A 23,752-nucleotide genomic window follows, 5' to 3' on the forward strand; every position below is an offset into this window, starting at 1 on the left:
ACGACTGAACGATAATGGTCCCGTGGAATAGGGCCCTAAAGCCTTCAGCTGTCAGTGCATACTGAGAGTTGTAGTTTTGCCACAGGTTGAGGGAATCACTGTTTATAGGAAGGAAACTCTTCGGCAGCCATAGGCATCACATACTCCCTGGTTGCAGAATGCCCCTATATCAGCATATAGTGACATCATACCACAAATACACAATATGGCCATACTAAGGGGGGTAATGGAGGCATAACGTTTGTCATGGGAGCTCTGTAGCTATTATGCAGAAATACTTGGAGGTGTGGGACATTGTGGCTGTCATAATGCAGTGCCCCACTGGGATCCCTGTGGCTCCTATGGTAGGGTGTTGTCCAACTAGTGCCTTGTTGTACATATTCTTGTTTTGTACTGTTTGTGCCATGTTTCTTACTGTAACTTCACTAGTATCAGGTATGGTTGAGATTTTGCTCAAGCAGGCAGATATTTATCAATGATGTGCGCCTGGCGTACACCAGGAGAGGGTGCAGATTCTTGCCTTCTCCTCGGTGTACGCCACCCTCACTCACCTGATGGGCATGGGCAGGCAGGGCGCACAGCAAGGTGGGGAGGAGTCCTCCTCCTGAGCATGTCCTGGTGTATGTGTACGCCAGTCTTGATAAATCTCCCCCTCATACTTTACTTTTCTCTATCCCCTGCTACCACTCTCATGGACCCTGGTCCCACTGGGCAGCACTTTTGGGCTTGGCACAAGGAATTGTCAGTCAGCTGATCAATGGCTGCAGCTTTATCCTACTCTGATTGGGTGAGCGGGCAATTACCCATATCAACCTCAGAAGTGCTGCTTAGAGGTTTTTTCTTTTAACGCTTACCTGTGCAGAAGTTTACATGAAAATTACTCCCCAGAACACTTCAAGATGCATGTATACATAGGTATAGCTAGGAATCTTCTAGAGCAATGCTTCCCAACCTTATCCACCTTGGGGCACCTCAAAGGAAAAAATTTTGCTAGGGGCACCCCTACTAAATAATGATCTACACATTATAAAAACCGCCATTTAGTGACTCACAGGTGACGTCTTCTTTTATCCGAGACGTTACTTTTCCTTTTCCTCTCCTTTCGGTCCAGATCACCGTGACAATTTCTTTCAGCTACAGTTCATCTCTTCAGAACCTGCCAGACAGACATCTTAGGCTCTGTACATTTCTAGCACTTTTGTCCCTTTCTCCCTCCTATAGCCTCCCAAACTGCTGTGTACCCCCACACAATAATAATGCCCCCATGTGCCCCTTATACTAATAATGCCCCATGCTGTGCCGCCTACTTAGTAATAATCCCCCCTAATGTGCCCTCTAAATACTAATAATGCCCCTGCTGTGCCATCAATATCGTAATAATGCCCATGCTGTGCCTCTTATACTAATAATGCCCCATGCTGTGCCCCCACATAGTAATAATGCCAACTGTTGTGCCCTCCATCCATATAGTAATAATATACCCCCTAGTGTGCCTGTCCTCATAATAATGTCCCCCATGCTTTTCCCCTCAGTCTAAATGCCCCCTCCCTGCTCTGCCTCTAGTAATAATGTCCCCCATGCTGTCTCCCTCAGTATAAATGCCCACTGCCTATCTGCCCCTGGTAATAATGTTCCCCATGCTGTGCCCCCACCTGCTGTGCACCAAAAAAAAAAGCATCATACTCACCTAATCCGAGCTGTGTGGCTGCAGTGAACAGCTCTCCTCCCTCTTCAGGCTCCATCTTGTGAGCTGCAGGGACGGAACCTCCGGCAGGCGTGATGACGTCACATCATCACACCTGCTGGAGAGGTCACATCCCAGCGTCCCATGGGCTGCCGACATAAAATGACGGCGGGCTATGGGATCGAATGTAGAAGCAGGACGCTGACAGGTCATGCTCCTACATTCTGCTCAATTGAATGTTCCGACCGCTCACTGTGTGAGCGGGCGGAACATCAAACTGATCGGTATACTTCTAGAGATATTAAAGTAACAGTGTCACAATTCCCACCATGATCTTGCAGAACCCCTGGCAGGTCCTCCTGGCACCCCAGTGTGCCGCGGCACCCTGGTTGGGAAAGCTGTTCTAGAGGGAAGAGAGGAGACTGCCTTGAGCCACCAAAAGGAAAAGGAAGTTCCTAGTTGTAGTCTTGTGTGGAGTTAAAGGGTTTGTCCAGCGGGAAAAAAAATGTCAAAACAACTGGTGTCAGAAAGTTATATAGATTTGTAATTTACTCTGCTTTAAAAATCTCAAGTATTCCCATACTTATAAGCTGCTGCATGTCCTGCAGGAAATGTTGTTTTATTTACATTTAGACACAGTGTGCTCTCTGCTGCCACCTCTGTCCAAGATAAGAACTGTCCTGAGCAGGAGAGGTTTTCTATGGGGATTTGCTGCTGCTCTGGACAGTTCCTGACATGGACAGAGGTGTCAGCAGAGAGCACTGTTTCTGAAGTAAATAAAACAACATTTCCTGCAGGACATGCAGCAACTTATAAGTATGGGAAGAGTTTTTAAAGAGAACTAAATTACAAATCTATATAACTTTCTGACATCAGTTAATTTGAAAGAATTTTTATTTCACTGGACAACTCCTTTAAGAGAAAGCTTCAGTCCTCTCTCCCTGTGAGAGCGAGCCATCCTTTAGGCAATCCTGATCCTGCACTGGGCTCAGCAATGTTCAGAAGCCCCTTGGAGAATAAATGGAGTGCTGAAGAGAAACAGCTTTCATTGTCCACATGGTGGTGAAAAATCCACATACTTTTTAATAACAGCGTCACAGATGTTTCAGCAAAAAGTAACAGGCCACATGGGATTGCTGCAGATTTTTTTCATTATAAATAAATCTTTCTCGAAATCCATGTGCTAATATCATGTGCTAATCAATGACAATACTGTATCATGCAATGAACAGCTGTGGGCTTTCATGTGTGCAGACAATAATACTTACCACTTGGTGGCGCTCTTGAAATAAATGTGTTAGCTCAGATGGGGCATAGGTTAAAAACATTTCTAGATTACTGTAAATGGTGCCCCTGACTACACTGTATTATTAAAGCACATGGCCAACATTTTTGTGCAGTTTTTCATCATGCCTGTATTTCTTTATGTAAAGTGGATCCCTTGGTCTCTGGCGTGCTCCCAAATGTTAACATTGTTACATCCAAAGATAGCCGAGTGCTATTAGTAAGTCCCATAGAGAGTGAGTGGAAAGAAGGCTGAGGAGGAGACCTTTCACCCTCCAAGCCTTGCCACACACCTCTGCCTGCCCATCAGGCGAGAATGGCACACATCAGCAAAAAGTTGTGACTTTTTGCTGACGTACGCCGGGCACGGGGTTGATAAATCTCCTGTGTGTTAGTCCATCCAAAGGTACAAAAAAAAACCCAAAAAACAATACAACGTTTTAACTCTCTCACAGAGTCATTCTTAAGCATGTCTGTTTTTTTGCACCTCTGTATAGAATAAACCACTTTTTTCACCTGAGGCTGATGTGCTGTGGACTTGCTACATATATATACCATATGTGTGTTTATTTATTGGAAACAGCATATCTATAAGATATGGGGGTAGGGCAAAAGCAAAGCATTTGTATTGGGGTCCCTGAACCTTTAGCTATGCCTCCTAGTGACAGTTTTGGAAACGAAACATTACACCTGTTAAAGCAGTAATCCGGAAAACATTTTTTAAGGGGTTATCCAGTGCTACAAAAACATGGCCACTTTCTTCCAGATACAGCACCACTCTTGTCTCCAGTTCAGGTGTGGTTTGCAATTAAGCTCCATTCACTTCAATGGAACTGAGCAGCAAAACCCTGCCCAAGCTGGAGACAAGAGTGGGGCTGTCTCTGGAAGAAAGTGGCCATGTTTTTGTAGCGCTGGATAACCCATTTAAATACATTGCTTTTTAAAATATATAATAAAAAATTATTGTCTTACTTGTTATTTACTTGTAAAGGGCTCTCTTCTGCCACCAATGTGTGTCAGATAATGCAGGGCTACTCATGCTCTGGTCCCCACTTGCCCACTCTCTTCAAAGGTTGCCACTCACACAGTGCAGGAGACAAAGAGCCTCCCCTGTATATAGTATATACCAATGCATTATAATGTACAATACACTGGCAGAAGCTCTCTGTCACCAGCCATGTGTGCACAGCAAGCAGTACTTGCTAGAGGCTGCAATGTACACAACACTGGTGACAGAGAGCTTCTGCCAGCGTATTGTACATCATGCATTAGATTTCAAAATAATATAATCTTAAGGGTGCGTTCACACCTACAGGATCTGCAGCAGATCTGCAGCAGATTTGATGCTGTGTTCAGTTATTTAAATGAAATCTGCTGCAGAAAATCAGCTGCAGATCCTGTAGGTGTGAACGCACCATAAAGGGGTATTCCCATCTCAACCACCATAGTTAGGCTGCATTCACATGTTCCGTGTTCTGCACGGAACACGGACGTGGAATGTCTGTAACAGACTTATCCCCCGCTCGGGCAGCATCTGTGATAAGATGCTGGGATCAGGGGAACTGTACAGATATGCGCCGTGCTGTAATGAATCAGCCGCGTGGCTCTGTCATTACAGCACGGCGCATATCTGTACAGTTCCCCCGCTCCTAGAAGCTTATCACAGATGCTGCCCGGGCGGGGGGAAAGTCCATTACAGGCATTTCACGTCCATGTTCTGTGCGGAACACGGAACGTGTGAATGCAGCCTTAATCTTGTAGGGCATTCAAACTAAATACTTTTGTGTATACATTTATTTAGCAAAGGAAAAGTGGAGTGGTTATCCATGGCTACCAACCAGGTTGCGCCTCTCAATGTGAAAAGGGCTGTCTGAAAACAGAAAGCTAAAATGGGATTTCTATATCACTTGTTTATTACTGCTCACTGTTGGTGCATGTGTCTAGACCATTATCACCTACAGCTTTGTTTTTGTGTATCTCCTAAGAAGACTCCTTGACCATTTGGCTCTACAGATCTTGTGAAACCAACAACAGCTGTAGATCCATCCGATGTAAACACAACACTTGTCTCAGTCACATGTGTATAAGTGACAGATTCTTACTCCATTATCCAAAGACCAACAATCCCACCTGTTCATTGAACCCAATAGCAGGACACTGGGGAGTAGGTGTCACGTATATGGTGTCTGCTAGTTTACAAAGGGCAGCTGTGGGGTAAGTCCATTGGTGCAATGACCCCAACAAGTTCTTAATGATGATTTTCTAGTAGTATGCACTACACATAATGGTTAACGATCAGTCCAGGTTCAGGGGGTAGAACTACGCAGTCACATTTAATAAAAGTGTGAGACCATTCCATGGTCATGTGTTCTTTCATCGGAGAACATGGAGATCATGTCACAATTGTAATAATCCCACAATTTTACCAGCAACTCTTGTATAACTAAATCTTGCAGTGGAATCAAAGCTTTATATTAATAATGGTTAAATACAGCTTTTTAACATATTTACATATACTTAGGTTACTTAGGGTACTTCAAAGACTACCCCATCCTCTTTATAATTGAGAGTCCAATCTTACAGACCTGCAATGATTCTATTTACTTGCTCATTAGAAAATAATTTTGTCTGAATATCCCCTTTAAATGCTTTGAAGTCCTGACATAATTGTGGTCAGGTCTATAAAATGCTAAAGTGCAATGGCTCAGTGGATTATATAGGAACTGAGATTTGGCCATTGGTCAGACCAATACCCTTGACCTTGAGAACAGTTTTGGCTTTAGGTGTGCATGCGAGTGCTGGTTATTTTTAGCATGAGGTATGAGAATCTGACCGGAAAGAATGTGCTCAGTGATGGTGGCGAGCTGTTTGAACAGGAAGAAAGTCAAAACTGTAGCTGATAGGAATATGTTACAATAAAACCACCCTCTCAGTAATACATTGCCCTTCTCACATAATCTGATTACAGTCTGTTAGTCAGACTGAGCAGCAAAGAATAATGTAACTGGTTAATGAGACTGTGATGTGAATGTTTCTATAAAGGGTTAACATACAGAATTTTGGGGTGCTGTATTCAGCCACCCATATTTGATTGGGACTTCTTTGTGCTCTTCCTGGAAGACACTTGACCTGGTCCCCTTTTGAAAATCCTTTGTTATATACCTGTTAGTGCAGTGCTTCGCAAACTGAGGCAGGTCAGACGAGCGAGACACCTCCGAGCAGTCAGTGAGGAATAGATGAGAAGGCAGCTTTCACAAAAGTGACTATAAGCTGCACTTCTTTACCTGGCTTATACAGTCCATAGTTTAGCAACATTAATAACTTATTTTGTACTTTTTTTTGTTATACAGAGCTTAGGAGACAACTGAAAGGTAGGGAATTTATTTTTTTACACGGATTTCCACGACAGATGCTAAGGCACAGGCTTTCCTCAGTCTGTCTGGTGAGGTCATTGAGTGACCCTGTATTAGGGAATTTGGCGTTAATAGAATGGGGTCCCATCTAAAAGGATTTCCATCATTTGGCTAGAATGAAGAATGGATACAAAGAGCACTTCCTGTTCTGGCTAATCTGTCCCATTGACTTTTATAGGCACTGTATAGGTAGTGGCGGGTTTGGCCTTCAGTATAACTTTTACGGGGATTTCCAAAGTCTCCACCAATAGATGATAAGGTTTGGGAGTGATGGCCGAAACCCTTTGTTTTTTTTTTCCAGAGAGATAAGACATGACTAGAGATGAGCGGACTTTTCGGATTTCTGGTTCGCAAGAACCAGAACGATCGGCGTCCGATTCCCGCTGTCTGCTCACTCCGTGCAGCGGGTGGATACCTCCTAAGGAACGCCTGGAAAACTGGGATACAGCCATTGGCATTGGCTCAAGGAGCCTCTCTTACAAGTATGACTAAAGCAGAAGTCCATTTGACCATTCCTGTCAATAATAGGGACAAATTTACTAATCCTGTCTAATACTGTATCGCAGTAGCACATACCATATAAAATTTGTTGTATCTTGTTATATAGCTTTGTCTAATTCCTCAGCACCTATTGGTTGGCTTATTATATGACAATATTTAACCCAGTGTTGAATTTCGGGACATACCTTTGCAGCTAAGCCACGCCCCCTTTTTGAGGTGAGCAACTAAATCAGTAAACTTGATGTCGTGGACTATTCTTTCTGACTGATTTGCTTTACAAAATGTGTCCACGTTTTAGTGCATTAGGTCTGTGTGCAAACATATTAGTAAATTCCTCAAAATATTAATAAATTATCAACCTTCACTGCAAACCTAAATACTATTTTTGGCTAAGTTCCCACAACGTGTTTTCTTGTCAGTTTATAATTTTTAAAGAGGATGTACCACCCGGTACATCCTCTTTAACCTGAACCCACGGATTGATCGGCGCCAGCACGGGGAAGCCGGTGCCGTGGTCCGTTTTTCGGACCGCCGCCCGGTTCCTGTGCATGGCGCTGTTCAATCCAGCGGTACCGGCCGGTGCTGAAGCACTGGAGGTCGGCCGGGCCACCCCCAGTGGGAGGGAATTCCCTCCCCTGTATGACGCGGCTCGCTTAGAATGAATGGAGCCGCGTCATACAGGGGAGGGAATTCCCTCCCACTGGGGGCGGCCCGGCCGACCTCCAGTGTTTCAGCACCGGCCAGTAATGAAATTGAGTGGATGGCACCATTTAATGGCAAATATTTGCTGTTATTTTAAAACGATGGCTGTTGTATTGAAATAACGACTTATAACGGTTATTTACTGTTATATGGCGGCCATCCACTCAATTTCAACATTGTGTGGACAGATCCTTTCTGTGTTTTTGCAATATGAGGACCACAATACTGACCGAAATATACGTAGTGTGAACCCAGCCTCAAATGACATCCATTATTTTGAGCCCAAAATGACGTCCGTTGAGGATTGGCCGCCCGTCAGTGCAATAACAGCTGCTGGTACATTATTCTAGTGTAGGTGGACTGATTGGCCTTTGGCTATGTTCACACAATGTTTTTTCAGCTCTGTTTAAAATGATGTATGTCATTTTAAGTCTAAAATAATTTAGCAGCCTTCCCTCCCCCTTAGTGCAATGACGGCTGTTGGAACATTATTCTAGTTTGGGGTTACTAATCGGCCTTTGGGTGCGGCTTAATTGAAAAGTCCATTGAATTTAATAGGAAAAACGGAAAAAGAATGGTGATAATAAAAAAATCTGTGTGTGAAAAACTAGAAAAAAAGTCCTCTGTTTGCAAAAGACGTCCGAAAATAATTGTCATGATCATTATTTTGTCGTCCGCAGTGATAATGTCCGTTATTCAATGCATTGGATGTCCGTCATCCCATTCACTGCAATGCATTCCATTGAAGTCAATAAAAATCACAGCAAAAGCATCCGCCTTTTGTCTTTTTTTGACATTGTGTGAACATAGCCTTCAACTGAAAAGTTCATTTAATTTAATTGTAAAAATAGAGAAAAGATGGTGAAAAAAAGAATAACTGTGTGTGAACAACTAAAAAATAACGTCCGCTGTTTACAAAACACGTCCAAAAATAATTGACATAACCATTATTTTGACATCCGCGCAGACAACATCTGTCATTTTATGCACAATGTGCATTGGACGTCCGTCATTCTATTGACTTCAATGCATTGCATTTCAGTCAGTTAAATCATGGCAATAACGGACGTCTTTTTAAATAGAAAAAGCGTCTGCCTTTTCTCTTTTGTTGACGTTGTGTAAACATAGCCTTTTACAGATGAGGAACTGAAATACTCCATTCTCTATTATCAAAATCACAAACTTAAGTCTCAAATGCAGAGAGATGTATGTGTCTTGGATACATACATTTGTTCATAATGAGTTTACAGGGTGCTTTGTTTCACAGTGGACAAAGAGAATGAAAGCGATGCAGATCTATGACTACATTCCGGTCATTGATAAGGCTAATTTAGGTTATGTCTATGGTATTAAAACCATTGATGGAGAAATGTGTTATAAGCAGAGGAACAGGTGTGAGACAAAATAACACTGCAGGGTCAATAAGGCTGCATTCACACCATGTTTTTGTGCTTCTACATTGGCTACACATCGGCAACCTGTCAAAACTAGATGCCAATGTAAAGCCCAATGTGCCCATTAAATATAATTGAAAGAACGTAGCCTCATTGCGTAGCCTTTTTTTGCTCAGTTTCTGTACAAGACTCAAACGTGTGGTTGACTACTTCCCACATAGACAGCATATACTCTTGGGAAATGGATTAAATGTAGTCACAATTAGACTAGTCTATGGGCCCATGGGCAACACATTGGGCTACACCTCGGTAGCCATATTTGATAGCATGCCAACATGTAGCTCGACACTGGACTTACAACATGATGTCAATGCAGCTTAGATGCTTGTCTGGGAGATTTCAGCTCTGAAGCCCGCAAAGTTGTGAATGCAGCTTTTGGTTTTAAAACAAGTTTTAACTCAGTACAAGGTAAGGAATGAAATGCTTTCAAATGTCTATAAACTTTTTATATCTACGTGAAAAATATATATATATAATATATATAAAAGCTTTGACTTTACATGTGAAGACACAGTTTTATTTTCTTCCAATGACATATGTAACAGGTCGAGTGGACTTTGTCCTGTAATATGGTATCTGCAGTTACAACATACGGCCGGTTTGCACCTGTTGGGTTTTATGCTGAATTCAAGCCTTGTTTGACTGTTCCAGCTGGGCCTGGCAGTTGCTGCGGGGATTATGTTACGGTAAATCTTTAGATGACCATCCCAGGCAGACTGTGTCTTAAGAAACACTTAATCTAGTTTTCTAATCTCTTTCTATGTTTGCTTTACTTCGCCGGTGCACAAATAATTTGAAGTCCTGGGTGAAGGGAAAAAATAAAATCTATGTAAAATTGTCTATGCTGTGGTGTAAATTGTTCAGGGAGGAACAGTTTCTAAGCATTGATAGAGTTAGTACTTCAGATAGATGCATAGGTTATTGAAATATTCAGGAAGAAGTAGTTTCTTAACTAACAAGGTAATTCTTTCCTGTAATAAAGCAATGATAGTGAACTCTATTTATTGCGCTAGCAAGGATTAAAGGGTTTTCTCTGGCTTGGGTATCTTCCGCCATGCCACACTTCATAATGATTGTGAATCAGTGGGGTCCATACACAAAAACATTGTTTTATTAAAATCAGAGAAAATTTAAATTTTCAGGGACTTATTAAAGGAGTAATATATATTGTAGATGTATATATACACTTTAACATATTATAGTGATGCCAGACCACTGCTGGCAATCATACATGCTTCTTTAGGGCTGTATTAGACAGCACTAGATTATTTGTGCAGTCCTATGCTCTATTGTGTTGGCCGCACATCCTCTATTACAAAGGTATATATGCCACCTAAGGTCTATGATTTTAGGCATGTCAGTACATGATATGGAAGGGGTTAACTTACAGAGGATTGTCTACAGGGGGGAGGGGGTGGCTAATTACCAGGGAGATGACTAAATGGGGGGAGGGTAACCACCAAGGGAGATGACTTCATAGGTGGGGGAGGAGCTAACTACCAGAGGAGATACCAATATGGGGGAAGGAAGGCTAACTACCAGGGGAGATGCCCACAGGGGGACTAACTACCATGGGAGATGACAACATAGAGGGAGGAGGCCTAAATACCAGGGGGAATTGCCTACAGGGGCAATGCCTACACGAGGTACACTACATAATGGCAGACTTATTACTAGGGGGGGGGTACTTACAAGGGGAGGCTTGCGCACCAGGGACACTACCTATTACGGAAATAGCTACATGGGGGATACTATCTACTTGGGGGGTTACCTGCACAGGGAGGCCTAACTACTGTAGAGTTGCACAGAGGGGGCCTAACTACTATATAGTGGCACAGAAGAACCTTACTACTATATCAGGGGGCACAGAGGGGCCTAACTACTATATGGGGTGCACAGAGAGGCCTATCTACTATATGGGGGTGCACAGAAGGGACTAACCACTATATGAGGGCACAGATGGGACAATATAGATGTGGAGGATGATGATGGAGCAGTGTGAGGAAAATGTTTGGCAGATTTTACAAGGATGACTCATGGCTCAGAGAAGTCCTCATGATGGCCTGGCTGGATGGAGAAGAAAAGATCTGATACTGGTCATTGTACAGTGGATTTTATTAAGTAGCAGTGATAGCATTAGTCAGTTTGTGTTGTTATTAGTCAGTATGAGCTGATAATATTTGTCCCTGTTTGTATTATTTGTCCTAAAGTGTCACTTTCGTTTCATTTTTTTGCAAAAATCAATAGTCCAGGCGATTTTAAGAAACTTTGTTATTGGGTTTATTAGGCAAATATGCCATTATGAGCATTTAAAAAGACTTTCCTAGGTCCCCCCTCCTCTCCTTTTTGTCATTCACTGCTCATTATCAGGAAATCTCAACTGTTTTATATCAGTCAGATCCTGCCTGAGCTATGGAGGGGGGAGGGGGGAGATTAGTTGGCAGCAGAGAGCAGAGAACAAGGGATTACACAGCAGGGAGCCGCTGAAAGCCCCTATTTAGAGGTCAGAAAGGTCAGTGGTGACTTCAGAGGAGATAGCCCAGTGATGTAGCTGTAAATTGACGCTTTGTTGTCCTGTTTTGGTGCCTCATCAGAGAGAACAATGAAGACAAAGGGGAGAGCTTCAAACTGTTTTTTCATAATAAAAATGCATTTTTCAGCTAATAAACCCAATTACAAAGTTTCTTAAAAGCGCCTGTACTATTGATTTCTGCAAAAAAAAAATTAACGACAGTGACACTTTAACCCCTTAGCGACCCATGACGTATCTGATACGTCATGGTGCCGCGGGGGGTGTTCAGAGCGGGGTCCCGCCGGGACCCCGCTCTGAATGGCGCTGATCCCGGCTGACACGTGCAGCCGGGCAGTGCCTCTGTTAGCCGACGCGGGTCCCGTCGGCTAATTAAGCACTTCAATGCAGCTGTCAAACCTGACAGCTGCATTGAAGTGCTTTATGCACACTATCCCTGGTGTCTAGTGGGTCGGATCTCCCCCCCGCGATGCGATCGCGGGGGGGAGATCCGTTCTTCTGCCCGTGCTGGGCCTCAGCGTCGGAATGACGCTGATCCCGGCTCGGCAATAGATTGCTATGGCCTGCAGCAGGCCATAGCAATCTATGACCAATCTCATGGATCTTTGCTGTGTATATACACAGCATTGATCTCTATGAGAGATCAGTGCTATGTATATACAAGCCCCCCAGGGGGGCTTCTAGTCCATGTAAAAAAAAAAGTAAAAAAGTTTTTTATTAATAAAAAATCCCCTCCCCTAATAAAAGTCCAAATCACCCCCCTTTTCCCATTTTATAAATATAAATGAATAAATAAACAAATAAATAAACATATTTAGTATCGCCGCACACTAATTGCCCGAACTATTAATTAATCACATTCCTGATCTCGCACGGTAAACGGCGTCAGCGCAAAAAAATTCCAAAGTGCAAAATTGCGCATTTTTGGTCGCATCAAATCCAGAAAAAATGTAATAAAAAGTGATCAAAAAGTCGTATATGCGCAATCAAGGTACCGATAGAAAGAACACATCATGGCACAAAAAATGACACCTCACTCAGCCCCATAGACCAAAGGATAAAAGCGATATAAGCCTGGGAATAGAGCGATTTTAAGGAACGTGTATTTGTTAACAATGGTTTGATTTTTTTAAAAGCCATCAGATACAATAAAAGTTATACATGTTATATATCGTTGTAATCGTAACGACTTGAGGAACATGCATAACAAGTCAGTTTTACCATAGGGTGAACGGCGTAAATGCAAAACTCCCCGAAATCAAAACAAATTCGTTTTTGTTTTCAATTTGACAGCGCAAATGATTTTTTTCCGGTTTCGCAGCATATTTTATGGAAAAATAATGCCGGTCATTGCAAAGTACAATTGGTTTCGCAAAAAATAAGCGCTCATATAAGTCTCTCTTTTAAACATAAAATGGAAAAAGCAAAAGCGCAAAAACGAAAATTGGCTTTGACCTTAAGGGGTTAATATCTTAGACATGGTCAATAACAGTATGGTGGTAATGTTAGTGATCATAGTGTGGCGGTAATAGGTGCACCTTGTATACTGGTATTATTGGTAATATCAGTCTTAGTATACAGAATTTGGTCAGTAACAGTGTGACGGCGATATGTATGGTAATATTCTTTGCTCCTTATGTATTCACAAAAATGTAACTTAAAGCGTAACTGTCATATTTTTTTTTTTATTGCAGAAATCAGTAGTATAAGCGAGTTTAAGAAACTCTGTAATAGGTTTTATCAGCCAAAAAAGCCTCCTTTTGTACTCAAGCAATCTCCCAGCCTCCCCCCCCTGACTTCTTATCTGTGCATTATCAGGCAAACACGTCTTCATTACAGAGAAGCCAGTGAAGACGGGCTCTGCTCTCTCCATTGTAAGCCTATGAAGGGGGGAGGGGCTGTGGTAGATGAGGGAGCAGGAAGAGGGGACATGAAGGTCAGCTGTTTGTAGACTCTCTGGGCACCTAAAATGCTAAATTCAGGTGTCAGAAAGGTCAGTGCTTATCTATGAACTTACTGAGAGAAGATTGCAGGGTGTTGTGCTTTGCTATAAGGCTATAAGTAGAGCACATATAGATACATAGTAGGCGTAACATATAGTAAACAGCAGTATATACAATATGTACAATATATACAAGAGTTACAATAATATACGAATAGGCATAACATGTTGTATACAGGCCATATGTAGGACGCATAATGTTTGTATGTTGAGGCAACAGAAGAGACAGAGATCATGTGACCTTTTTCTCAGAAGGGGGAGGAAAGAGGAGCCGAGACAGAGTGGATCAGGAAGTGAGTATTTTCAGCAGCTTCAGAGTATGAATCAGGATGTGTTGCAGACAAAAGCATCAATTCTATTACAAACAAGCTTAGATTATGGATGGGGATAGAACAGGGTGAATTCTTTGTTAACTGGAGTTCCCTTTTAAGTGCACATGTGCATGGTCTTTGCATGCTGTATGCTGTGTGCTGCCGTATTCATTAAGAGTCTATGGCAGAAAAATGTCTGTGCCTCTGTATAAAATCAGAAGGCACTTGGAGATACCATATGAGCCTATAGACTTCTATTCATCATATAGTCATGTATATGACATGTCAGCTGCTGAACCTCTTAAAAGAAAATTATGCTAGAAATGTAAGACCACTTTGTGCAGGACCAGTGAAAGAGACAATCTTTAGGCTTAGTTAACCTATGACTCCCCAGCTGTTGTAGGACTTCATCTTCACCACTTCCTGCCAGCCTTGACAAACTACCCACACACTGTGACCCCCACAGCTGGACTCCTCACAAACATTTCTGTCTCTTCTAGAAGCAATCAACCTACATGTGGTTAATACTTTTACACCACAATTAGATAGGTCATGGTTTGACTTAGGGGGCAATCAGTATTGAGATCCCAGGGAAAAAGACATTGGGACCCTCTGATTTTAGGTTGGTCCCCTCTAAATTTTTTTTAGGTTATAGAGGTTGTCTTGGAAAAATAAAAAAAATTGCTGGACAGCAGGGGTAGAGTAAAAAAAATGCACCCTTATACACAGATAGCTTTCAATCACTAGTAGGACTGTTTACTTGATTATGTAGCCAAAAAATGAAAGAGATTTACATGAATACATGGCAATTTCTTCTTGAACTTTTCCCACTGAACTATATATCAATCTGATCAGCATCTCCTGCCCTATAACGTGATACCTACAGATTGGACTGCAGTTTCAATGTGACAAGCCCCCTTTAAATATAACTCCTAGTCATGTCTTGATGATGGAGATGTATTTTTATATCTTAGTTCTCATACCATGCACAGCAGCTTATGATGTTACTGACCTGTCACACTCACTCATAGTGCAGAAGACAACTAATGGGAGCCAAGGTGGTCCTGGGTATGGGTAGCAAGCTCCCTGCCCCTAACAAAGAGAGAGCGGGAATGAGCCAAGGATAAACTCTCTGATCTGTCTGCTGCTACTTAATGGAACAAAATGCATACTTAATTCCTTGACAGGATTATATTGTAAATCAATTATCTGCTTTAATTCATAACATTCAGTTTTTTGAATCATTTCAATATTAGGAATGATGGAGTCCCCTATAAACCCTTAGGCACCATAGACACCAGGATTATTACCCCGTTTGTCCTCTTTATGATCTGACACACATTTCGTCACAACTTTTGCTGGTAGGAAAGAGTGACATTCAGGGCAATGTGCCACGCCACATAGCCACACACAAAGCCACGCCTACCATAGCTACATCACCTATTACCATTATATAAGAAACAAATATTATCACCACATAGTGACTTATACTCCCATACTATTATTACATAACATCTACTATACAAAGACCAATATTCTCCCTCAGCATTGACCATAAAGCGGTAGATTAGGCTGCACACAGACAGACCTTATATGTGATTATATTGCAACTATTCAGTGACTCACAGGGACATTTCCTCTTGTCGTTCACTTACCTGTTTCTTCTCCATCTTGTCCAGTCATTTTGAAATCTTCTCCAGCCATGACTCATCTCTGCATAATCTACGAGACAAACATTTTATCATCCTCATCTCTATACAAACTCTTGATCTGCTTCACACAGTAACAGTGTTCCCTCTGTGCCCCTGAATAGTAGTCAGGCCACTTTTGTGCTCTCATGTGGTATTAGGCCCCCTGTGTGCTGTGTTCCCATATTAGTCCACTCTTCTATGTTCCCTTATAGAAATTAGGCCCCTCTGTGCTCACATAATTATTCTCTCTAACCGCACATAGTAGTAGCCCCCACCTGTGCCTCCACACAGTGTAGCAATCCCCATATAGTTTAGGCCATATTTGTTTAGCAGTCCCTATATTGTATAGGTACCCCTATGTGGCAGTCCCCATATAGCATAGGTCCCCCTGCGCAGCAGTCCCCATATAGTATAGGCCTCAGTCCTGTGCAGGAGCCCCTAAATAGTACAACCCCCCACGTAGAATATCCCTCCTGTGTAGCTTCCACATAGTATGACCCCCCCCCCCCCCGTGTAGCCCCCTATGTAGTAGCTTCCTTGTGAGGAAAAAAAAAGGAGACTTACCTCTTACATCGCTCCCCCGCAGTCTCTCCTCCTGGAGCTTGGTACCAGTAGCTGCTTACTCCAAGTACAGAGACTTCTGGTACAGGCTTCCTGCCTCAAAAGTTCACTATTCCAGCCCTGCAGCTCCAGCACTGTTCTCTCCTTCTTGGCTCCAGACATGACATTATATCTGGGCCAAGCATAAGAGCAGTGCGGGTGCCACAGGGCTGGTGGAACAGTGAACTGGGGGGGGGGGGGGGGGTGCTGCAGAGACACCAGGCCTGTCTGTCACTTTGAGCGCTCGTCAGCCGTGCTCACAGTGAAAGGACTCCTGTCACCACCTGGCAGTGGCAACTCCCGACACCAGGGTGGGGGTGTTAGACAGGCAGCGGGACACATGGGGCTTTCCCTGGACAACGGAACATAACCCCAAAATCAGGACTGTGTTGCTGGATCTGGGATGGTTGGGAGGTATGCATATGCAATAAGCAGAATTTAATGAGACATGGTTACTATGTATTTTATGTATTTTCTATGCCAAGAGCAAGTTTACAGGCAGGGATGTAGCTAGCTATAGAAGGAATTCATGTAGGCCCAGGTGCCTATAGTGGCCCAAAGACCCTTTGCCATATGAGAAGACACCAGTCTTATAAAAGGCTCATGGTAGGTAGGACCCTGTCACTGATTTTACATTGGGTACAATGAGTTCCTAGTAATGTTTACAAGCCAATTCAGGTCATATGTATTCTTCTTTCTACAAAATGAGCAATGTGAGTTTAGGATACATGCACAAGGGAATTATGGAATCGGGTCAACGTCCTGTCTATTGACAGGACTGAGAGATAAAAGGCTTCTGAACACAGATGCTGCTGTTGATAGATCTTAGCAGAAAAGTAGGTCACACCCAGCTTTTCCTCTTTTTTTCTCCAAGATTTATTTTCAAGGCTGCCTGTATATATGTGTACATTATTCATCAGTATATTTCCTACTTTACATCCTAAAGCCCCTATTACTCAGGGCGATTCAGAGGAGCAAGCCAGCGCGACCTGTCAGGTCTGCCCTCGCTTGCTCCTCCTTCCCTGCCCGTTGCCAGCGCAAATATATGCATCGACAGCGAGCAGGCAAGAGCCGGGGGGGGGGGGCACGGGGACTGTCTGGGTGATCACTAGATCGTCCAGGCAGCCCATAGAAGATACCGGTGGTCTGCTGTTGACGATCCCATTGCACAGAGCAACGGCAACATATTGCTGCTATCATTATTGTTGATTTTTCAACTGATTGTTGTCTTCTGTTACACCAGACGATTATGAGCCATAACGGCAGATATCGGCTGAATACGACTTATAATCACTTCGTGTAATAGGTGCCTTATAGTAAGTTGCCATAAACATAAGATTAACATCAGCTGAACCATCCATTCCACTGGGTTGGCCAACACATATTATGTATATGGTGTCCTTCTGACTTTTCCCTAATGGCAGGTGTTGGTGGGGGGGAGAGAGGTCAAGCATGTTGGATTTAGACATACCCCAACTCCTTTTTTCTTGGGGAGAGCAGACTGAAAGGAGCTAAGACTAGAGATGAGTGAACATGCTCGTCCGAGCTTGGTACTCGTTCGAGTACTAGGGTACTCAATGGTGCTCGTTACTCGGACGAGCATCTTGCGATACTCAAGCCAATGGCATCTTCCTTTTTCTTCAGGCAATCATCAGGCAGGAGAGTCTTTGGGAGCTTGTAGCATCACGTGGGAACCCTACATGTCGATAGATCAGATGACCTGGGCATATAAGAATCAGGTCATGCGATACTCGCTTCAGACGCAGGCTGGATGAGCATAGGGAGAGAGTATTAGGCAGGGAATTAGTGTTCGGTTAGGCAGGAATCCGACACAAAGAACCCAAAAATCCTTCTAAGGGCTTAAAATTTTCAAAACATATATATATTTTTTGCTACTCTTGGCTACTGGCTTGGACTTGTAGTGCAGCCGTCAGTAGTCAATTTGTCCTGTTGCTGGCATTCTCTTGGCTGGCTGGGATCTGTAGTTCAGCTATACCTATCCTCACTGTGCTGTGTCAGCCCCAGAGGCATCCATACATGCTGCCCCTGCTGTTTCCTGTCCATTTCTGTGTTGTTTCCATCATTTTCTGAGGTTTCAAGGTTTTCAGGCAACCTTCCTTGTGCAGGGCTTTGGTCCCCTGCAAAAATGCTCGAGTTTCCCATTGACTTCAACGGGGTTCGTTACTCAAAACGAGCACTTAAGCATCGAGTAATATTCGTCTCAAGTATCAAGCACCCGAGCATTTTAGTACTTACTCATCTCTAGCTAAAACCTAAGACCTCTCAATTCAGAATGCATGCTTGCTCAACAGAGCCAAATGTGCATGTGTGCGAGGGGATTAAAGGACAACTCCGTCCAAAACTATTTTTTAATATGTTATTACTTATGGAAAGTTAGGCAAATTTCTAATGTACATTAATTATGGGAAATGCACATATAGAGCTATTTCCCTTAATTTAGTAGATCAGGGAGACTTCAGATTCTCTAAAAAACCGTCACGTCATGAACCGGGGGTGTAATTACAATGGAGTGTCCAGCAGGGGCGCACTATATATAGAAGTCAATGAGTACCATTGACTTCTATATATAGTGCGCCCCTGCTGGACACTCCATTGGAATTACAATGGATGTGTATTGGAATGTACTATACAGTATGTTTTTGATTGAATACATTCATGGAATACTTTGGGGAGCAAGTGTTCTTGCTCCCCAAAGTAATCCATAAATGTGAACAGAGTGAGAGTTCAGCCGGCACCACTCAAACAGACAAGCTGCAGCTAAGCTCAATAACGGACCAGCTATCATACACTGAAGGCTGCGTAGGGTGCTAACCGTGGAAACAGATAGTTGCAATATAAACGTAGAAAGTTAAACGATAGTCCCGGATAGTACCCGCTGCAGCACCCCCCCCCGTCCTCCCTCCCTAGGCTATATACCGCATATGAGAAATTAAAGACTGCTACCAGTGGTGAGTGCTCCGTCTGTTTCTACGTTTATATAATCCCTAAATGTATTTAATCAGTACGTTTGGAGGGCACCGAGCAGGGAGGGAGAGAAGTGCATCTACCTCCCCCCTCCCTCCCTGCTCGGTGCTGCTGCTGCTGCCACATGTGCACAGTACTACTCCCACATTATCTGTTCATATTATGAACAGGTAATGCGGGAGTAGTACCTGTGCTATTCCGATAACGAACGCCGCCGCCGCACAGCTGCTTGTCCCAGCACTTTAGTATGCCCCCTCCGCCGCTCCCCCTCCTCCACCCAGCTAACAAGTTGTAACTATAGCGCTGCCGGGGACAGGACGGCATGCAGTGCGGACCGGGAAGCGGTATGTGCCAGCAGACAGAGGCGGCGGAGAGAGGCAGTAAGCAGCAGTGGATAGAAGCAGTAAGTGGCGGTGATGAGCGGCGGAGAGAGCATACTGAAGTGCTGTGACAAGCAGCTGTGCGGCGGCAGCGGCGTTCGTTATCGGAATAGCACAGGTACTACTCCCCCATTATCTGTTCATAATATGAACAGATAATGGGGGAGTAGTACTGTGCACATGTGGCAGCAGCAGCAGCACCGAGCAGGGAGGGAGGGGGGAGGTAGATGCACTTCTCTCCCTCCCTGCTCGGTGCCCTCCAAACATACTAATTAAATACATTTATGGATTACTTTGGGGAGCAAGGACACTTGCTCCCCAAAGTATTTCATGAATGTATTCAATCAAAAACATACTGTATAGTACATTCCCATACACATCCATTGTAATTCCAATGGAGTGTCCAGCAGGGACGCACTATATATAGAAGTCAATGGTACTCATTGACTTCTATATATAGTGCGCCCCTGCTGAACACTCCATTGTAATTACACCCCCGGTTCGTGACGTCACGTTTTTTTAGAGAATCTGAAGTCTCCCTGATCTACTAAATTAAGGGAAATAACTCTATATGTGCATTTCCCATAATTAATGTACATTAGAAATTTATCTAACTTTCCATAAGTAATAACATATTAAAAAATAGTTTGGGCCGGACTTCTCCTTTAAGAGAGATAGATGTTGACCAAACAAGTGTTTATCATACCAAAATGTATGGCCAGCTTTAGACCCAACCAAGTAGGCAACATCTGAAGGTATGGCTTTAGAATATTGCAGTATGCCTCTGACAACATCTGCCATGTTTTTGTCACTGGTTGTCAAGCTTTCATTGTGAGTGTGAGATCTAGCACATAAATCCACATAACATACAGTGGTTTGCAATAAATTAGAATATCAACAGAAATTATTTTTTTCAGTATTTCAATTCAAAAAGTGACCTCATATATTCTATAGAGTCATTACATACAGAGTGAACATACAGAGTGAACTTTTTCAAGTGTTTATTTCTGTTTAAATTGATAATTATGGATTACCGCCAGGAAAAAACCCAAAGTCAGTATTTCAGAAAATTAGAATTAACCTAAAATACCTGCAGTGGCTTCCTACGTGTTATAATTAGTCTGGTTCAGTATGCAACACAATCATGGGGAAGACTGCTGACTTGACAGATGTCCAGAAGGCAGTCATTCTTCTAAAGAAGCTGGCTGTTCTTAGAGTGCTGTATCAAAGCATATTAATGGAAAGTTGAGTGGAAGGAAAAAGTGTGGTAGAAAAAGGTGCACAAGCAACCGGGAGAACCGCAGTCTTAACAAGTCTTGTAACGATAATGCCATTCAAAAATTTGGGAGAGATTCACAAAGAGTGGACTGCTGCTGGAGTCAAAGCTTCAAAAGCCACCACATCCAGACGTCTGCAAGACATGGGCTACAAGTGTTGCATTCCATGTGTCAAGCCACTCCTGACCAATAAACAATGCCAGAAGTGTCTTATCTGGGCCAAGGAAAAGAAGAACTGGGCTGTTGATCAGTGGTCCAAGGTGCTGTTTTCAGATGAAAGTAAATTTTGCATTACATTTGGAAATCAAGGTCCCAGAGTCTGGAGGAAGATTGGAGAGGCACACAATCCAAGCTGCTTGAGGTCTAGTATGAAGTTTCCACAATCAGTGATGGTTTGGGGAGCCATGTCATCTGCTGGTGTAGGGTCACTGTTTTTCATCAACACCACGGGACATTTTAGAGCACTTCATGCTTCCCTGTGCTGAAAAGATTTTTGGAGATGGATTTTTCATCTTCCAGCAGGAAGTCCACACTGCCAAAAGTACCAATACCTGGTTTATTAACCACAGCATCACTGTGCTTGATTGGCCAGCAAATTCGCCAGACCTTTACCCCATAGAGAATTTATTTTCAAGAGGAAGATGAAAGACACTAGACCCAACAATGCAGACGAACTGAAGGCCGCTATCAAAGCAACCTGGGCTTCAATAACACCTCTGCAGTGCCATTAGCTGATCGCCTCCATGCCACGCCGCATTGATGCCGTCATTCATGCAAAAGGTGCCCCGACCAAGTATTGAGGGCATTTACTGTAAAGACTTATCATTTGGTCAACACTGTGCTAAAAACATTTGTTTCAGTTGGTTTTATATAATATTCAAATTTTCTGAAATACTGACTTTTTGTTTTTACTGTAATCCATAATCATTAACTTTAACAGAAAAAAAAGCTTGAAAAAGTTCACTCTGTTTGTAATGACTCTAGAATATATGGGGTCACTTTTTGAATTGAATTACTGGGAAAAAAAAATTTTGTTGTTGATATTCTAATTTATTGCAAACCACTGTAGGGCACAGGACCATTTATCAAAAATGGAAACTATAGTCTAGATGTAAAAACTGCAGTTCAATTTTATACGCAGCAAGTCAAGGATATAAACCTAAATCCCTACCCTTCTTCACAGTGAATTAACAAGCGCACAATCTGAGCATGAATGGATGTTGTAGGAACTAATTCGAGTAATAAGCCTGAAAGAGGATTAGACATATGTGCAAGCAAAGCAGCAGTCAATGACCGGTACAATGTCTGCGTCAGCTCATGCCTGATCATCTGGGGCACTGACTGCAATAAATATCACTCCTGATAAACCATATGTAATACATTCTGGTCCCAGCTTTTCCAGGAAAAATATTCAGATGGGAAAGTTAGGTGACAACAGCTTAGAGCTGTATTGGTTTTATTGCTTTTATGTATACAAATATACAGTGTGTATGTATATGTATATATATATATATATATATATATATATATATATTGTAAAAAGGTGAATGGTAAAATACTGGAGGGGGTGTACATCTCACCCAGGCTGCTTGCTGGGATGAGGTGGTAAACTCTGGGAAAGATGTGTAGTTCAGCAGAGATATTCTGCTGAACTGTTGTTTATTATTTCCGGGCCTGGATTTTACTGGAATGGCGGGTAGGTTTGGTAGTGGGACCTGCCATTCCCTCCCCACTCCAGTCCACACCTTGCGCACAGGTGTAAGCAGGTGCTAATCGCTCCAGCTCATAAAAAGCAGCTCAGAGGGCTGAATATGTGTCAGATACGGCTGCTGTTTATTTCTGTTTGGTTGAGTAAGGTGAGACCTCCGTTTAGTTAGAGCCCAGCTGGGCAGGTGTTTATTTTGTATCCTGTTTTGTTGCACAGTGCTGCTATGTTTATTTTTATGCCACAATAAAACCAAGTTGGACTTTTTATGTTAAATTGGCATAAGGACTGCATTATTCTCGCTACCCCTTACTAAAGATGTCCACAATATATATATATATATATATATATATATATAAATAGTGGTATTTTGGTTCTCAAACTGCTCTGAACTCATACATTTCAGTTTTCAAACAATATTTTCAAGGTAAGTTTTCTTCAGTTCTCTAACTCTCGCTCGGCTCTCAAACACTTTTTTTGCACCCAGGCTCAAAGTACAGTGATACCTAGGTGTTCGACTGCATCTGAATTTGAACTTTGCTTGGTAACCGAACGTCTTGTAAGCATGGATGGTGGGTTGTACGTGGTGAGTTTAGCACTGGTGAGGCTTCACATACAGTTCAGTACTGTATAAGACTGCTGGGGTGCATATACAGTACAGTAGTAGTATAGGCAGTGCACCACCATCTCCCATCCTGTACTGTATAAGACTGCTGCAGTGCATATACAGTACAGTAGTAGTACAGTCAGTGCACCACTATCTTCCATCCTTTACAGTGTCGGGGGTGCAGCATACAGTAAAGAATGAGTGAGTAGTTGATGCACTACTGTACTATGTACTGTACAATATAGTACTGTAGTGATGAAACTGGGCACTTTTCAATATAATAGATGATACTGTAGGTAATTATTGTTGGGTGCTGGAAGCAATTAAACACATTTAGATTATTTCCTATGGGAAGACACTGCTCTGTTCTCAGACTGCCTTCATGAACCAGTTTTTTTCATTTCTTCAACTACTTCATTGGTAAAAATGCTCATCTGAAGGAATATCATGTCTATTGTATTTTCTTGTGCCTGTATCAGTTGCCATTAGTTTTCCAATATAAAGAGGCAAATTGGCACAGGATCCAGAGAGTGTGGGTTGACTATGTAAGTTGCACGCATATATAGATATAATTCAGAACACTATGCCAATCTCAGTCCTATTACTATATCCATGGCAACCCGACA

This window comes from Dendropsophus ebraccatus, chromosome 4, assembly GCF_027789765.1.
Source record: "Dendropsophus ebraccatus isolate aDenEbr1 chromosome 4, aDenEbr1.pat, whole genome shotgun sequence".
Lineage (NCBI taxonomy): Eukaryota > Metazoa > Chordata > Amphibia > Anura > Hylidae > Dendropsophus > Dendropsophus ebraccatus.